Genomic DNA, 5013 nt, shown 5'->3' on the forward strand with positions numbered 1-5013 from the left:
ATAAAGAATGGATAATAACATTGATAGAGCTCAAGTAGCAAGTCAGGAGGTCTGGGAACAAGCAAGAAAATTTCTTTTTTTCCGGGGGGTGGGGGTGTTGGTAGGGTGGAGGGTTTTTTCAAGATAGGACTTCCCTGTGTAGCCCTGGCTGTCCTGTATGTAACTCTCTGTAGGCCAGTCTGGCCTTGAACTCACAGATATCCATCTGCCTTTCCTCCTAAGATCCACCATCACTGGGGGGGGGGGGACCCAATATGAAGGAAACCACCAGACAGACAAGACAGAAAGGGATTAATGCTTGGGATGTTCAGAAATTCCTAATAAATTTTTTTTTCTTTAAAAAATGTTTTAAATGGGCTGGTGAGATGGCTCAGTAGGTAAGAGCACCCGACTGCTCTTCTGAAGGTTCAGAGTTCAAATCCCAGCAACCACATGGTGGCTCACAACCATCCATAACAAGATCTGATGCCCTCTTCTGGAGTGTCTGAAGACAGCTACAGTGTAAATATAATAAATAAATAAATCTTTAAAAAAATGTTTTAAACATAAAGCTATTGCAGGTATTATTATCCCCCTTCCTTTTTTTCAGCTGATCAAATTTGTGTTGAGACAAAGTTACTGGGATTTTAGTTTTGTCTTGGAATCAGTTTTTTTTCCCAATTTTTATTAGGTATTTACTTCATTTACATTTTAAATGCTGTCCCCAAAGTCCCCTATGCCCTCCCCCCCATCTTGGAATCAGTTTTTTAAAATGTGTGTGTGATCCTCAGCGCACATGATCCTCAGCATCATGATGTCACCCAGTTTTCTGAACAAAAGCTGCAGAGATAGGGACACCCTACTTCCTGCCCTGGCTGGAGACTTAGTGCCATAGGCTCCGAGCCAGACACATTGAATTAGGCCCTAACATCTCCCTCCAGCCAGACACCTGCCCTCAGAGGTTTGTGGAGGTGAGGGACAAGATCAAGACCACGGGGGCAGCACAAAGACTGCTCTTGGCCCCTTAACTGCATCTGTGCTGGCTGGAAGGCTTCTCATGCACCCACCTGCTCTGAAGGATGTCAAGAGACTGGGAATATGGCTGTTGTTCTGAACACGAGGACCTGGTTTCTAAAACCGACATTTACAAAAATCTGCATGTGGTGACTCTTAGTGCTGGTGCTGATGAGACAGAAACAGATGGGTTCCAAGTGCTTCGCTGGACAATTAACCTAGCCAACTTGTAGAGCTGTAGGCCAGTGAGAGACCCTGTCTGAAAACACACAACCGGATGGTACCCAAAGCTGACCTCCCGACTCCTTGTACAAACAAATGCGTACACACAGAGAGAAGCACTTGGAGAGTCTCGCCGAGACTCTCTGACCATTCCTACTTTCACTTTTGTAGAGAATTTGTGGGTCACCATTACCACATAACCCCAAACAACTCCCAATTCTGAGTTGGACCCAAATACTTCACACAAATTCTCTACCACTGAGTCACACCCCTAGCTCACAATGCCCACTCCATTTTGTCGCATTAGTGTCGGGGATCGAACCCAGGGCTTCATGAATGCTAGGCATGTGCTATAACACAGAGTTCTGTGCCTGGCCCTCGGCCAAACTTCTTTTGAGACTTGGACTTAAAATAAGAAAGAAAACATGAAGCTTATTAAGTCTGCCCGGAAGCAGCTTCTGGGAGGACACTGTGTCCGTCGCCTTCATGCTGTTCTTGAGCCCCTGCTGCACGCAAGTGTTGACAGCAGGGATTGGAAGGGAACACACCATTCTCGAAGCTTTGCTTCTGTGCTGTGGAGTGAAAAACTAATTCTGAAACACAAAATGTTTTGAGCGATTCGGATCCACCCTGGGAGCAGGGGCACGGGGAGAGAGCTGAGAGTCAGCCACTCAGTAATTGCTCACTAAGTGCTAGGCAGGAAAATGTCTGAGAGGGCACTTGGACAGAAGTGAGTCTACACACGATGTCTGTGACTGCTGTCACCTGGGACGTTCTTGAGGACACTGGTGTGGAGACTCTGAGTACAATCTCATTTGCATTAATTCCCATTCACTTAAAAAATTATTTTATGTATATGAGTACACTTTTGCTGTCTTCAGACACACCAGAGGAGGGCATCGGATCTCATTACAGATGGTTGTGAGCTACCATGTGGTTGCTGGGGATTGAACTCAGGACCTCTGGCAGAGCAGTCAGTGCTCTTAACCTCTTAGCCACCTCTCTAGCTCCTTTTTTTTTTTTTTTTTTTTTTTTTCTAAATTACACTTACTTATCCATTATTTCAGGGGTGGGAATGGCATGACATATAGAGGTCAGGAGACAACGTGTGGGAGTCAGTTGTCTGCCTCCATCATGAGGTTCCAGGGATTCTGTCACTCTTCAGCCTTGGCAGTACAATGTCATCTCACCATTAGGGTTCGTTTGTATCTTAAATCTTCACCAATAAAAATGTTCGAAAAATACAAGACCAGCTAGGTGATAAAGCCATTTCCTGCCAAGCCTGACAACTTGAGTTAGGTTTCTCCTACATGGTAGGGAGAACCAGCTCCTTGGAGCTGGAGAGATGTGTCAGAGGTTAAGAGACTACTCTTTCAGAGGAACCAAATTTAGTATCTTTTCGGCACACTGCAGTTCACCACCCTTTGAACTCCAATTCCAGGGGTCCAGTGCCCTCTCCTGGCTGCCTCAGGCACTGCACATACACAGTGCAGAGATGCATTCAAAATACCCGTATACATAGAAGAACCAACTTCCAAAAGTCTATGAGCCTCCCCATGTGTACATTGGCACGTGTGTGTGCATACACACACATAAATGGAACTGAACTAACAAAATTGGAATTGCGTGAGGCTGCTGCAGGCAGTTCGTGAGTTTGCGATGAGCTGTATGAGTTTGGAGCAGTCGATTAACCCCTTCACTGTGGGTTTCTCATTTGTTGCACATGGATGACAGCACTTTACCTGTGCCGGGACTGCAAATACAGATTCAATCAATTTTATAAGTCTTTGTGCTCAAAAAAAATTATTTTTTTAAAGCTGCCAGGTCTCGGACAGAAGAAGCCAGCAGTCCCAGCACTCAGTAAGGACAGGGGTTCAAAGCAGAGGCTGGCTTTACTGCAATGAGACGCCCATCTCCAAAATCTAAGGAAGGTGGAGTAGGGGAAAAGCTGTTTGCATGTCAGCCACTACTGCTCTTGAGGCTTTGACTGAAGCAGTACCTGCTTGTCTCTGCCTGTCACAAGCTTCAGCAAGCCACCGAGGTCCGGGCTTTCCTAGGAAGGCTTTGGCAAGGAATTGGCAAGAAAAGTATCCAGGGGTGGGTGGGTGGGGCTGAAATAGGGTTGTGTTTCACGATCATGCATGACCACCCCACACACTGTTCCTCTCCAGCACCAGCCCTTCCTTCCCCAAGGACTCGACATCTCCAACAACTGATACTTGATCACCCTCTTCAGGGCAGTCCTGCAGCCGTAACGACCCCTCCTCTCTTTCAAAATTGATTCAGAAATCCCTATGACAGAGGTTGGTCCAGCCCAGGACTATAGAGGAGAATCGATAGAAACATTGAAGAAATTACTTAGGGGATGATGTCACCTTGTTTGTGGGGAGGAGAAATCACTCCGGGACTTGGTTGTTGGTTTTGTGAGATGGGTCTTATTTCTTGTTCTGTAGCTCAGGCTAGCTGAGAGCTTAAAGTATCCGCTGCCTTTGCCTCCCCAGTGCTGAGACTTCAGCACTTTTGGTTTATGTGCTTTTAAGGTTAAATGATGGCAGCACTAGGGAGGCAGAGGCAGGCAGATCTCTGTGAGATTGAGAAAGCCTGGGTCTACAAATCAAGTTCAGGACAGCCAGAGCTTGTTACATAGAGAAACCCTATCTTGAAAAACCAGGGGTGGGGTGGGGTAGATCTTTGAAGTCAGGTCTGGCAGGCAATACACACCTTTAATTACAACACCTGGGAAACTGAATATCATCCTGGCTTACATAGAGTTGGAAGCCAGCCTGGGCTATCTGCGAACCAGTGTCCTATAGCACTTCCTTGAGATTGTAACATTCCACCCTGCAGGGAAGATCCTTAAAATTGATAGTAAATAATCAAAATAGCTTCAGGAAGTTCCTGAAAATGAACAGATTTACAGGTCCCTCCCTCCCAAGTGTAAACACTAAAGAGTCACTCTCTGGCCAGACTAGCTCCAGGAAAGGATCAGAAATAGAGCTGCCCGGAAGAGGCTCGGACCAACCAAGCTGCCCCCAAAGGACCCTCACTGACCTGTTCTGTGCTCTAGGTCCGCAGCTGTCTCCCAGGAGCTGTCACTCATGCTGGGGTGGGCTTTGATGATGCAGCTGTCTTTCAGTCATTTCTGCTCTTGTAAATTATCCCTCACCCATAATCCCAGAATAAAATCCTTTGGTTCACCCCCCTGGACTTTGGTAGTGTTATAGTAGGCTCCTTGTTTGGGGTGAGTATGTTGTGTATCTCTCCCTGCCTATTTCTCCCAAGTGTATGACTGCATTATGAGAGTGCCAGGTGCCCACTGAGGTCAAAAGACGATGTTGGATCTTCTGAAACTGGGTTATAGGTGGTTGACCCCAGATCCTCTGCAAGAGTGACAACTGATCTTAACTGCTGAGCCATCTCTCCAGCCCCAACACCCAGGCCTTTAAAAGAAAAATAGTTGGTGGGTTGGAGAGAAGGCTCAGAGACTAAGAGCTCTGGCTGTCCTTCCAGAGGTACCGAGTTCAATTCTCAGCAACCATGTGGTGGTTTGTAACTATAATGAGATCTGGTGCCCTCTTCTGGCCTGCAGGCATACATGCAGGCAGAACACTGTATACATAATAAATAAATCTTTTTTAAAAAAATAAATATTGGGCTGGTGAGATGGCTCAGTGGGTAAGAGCACCCGACTGCTCTTCCAAAGGTCTGGAGTTCAAATCCCAGCAACCACATGGTNGCTCATAACCATCCGTAACAAGATCTGACGCCCTCTTCTGGAGTATCTGAAGATAGCTACAA

Source organism: Mus pahari, chromosome 4 (genome assembly GCF_900095145.1).
Source record: "Mus pahari chromosome 4, PAHARI_EIJ_v1.1, whole genome shotgun sequence".
NCBI lineage: Eukaryota > Metazoa > Chordata > Mammalia > Rodentia > Muridae > Mus > Mus pahari.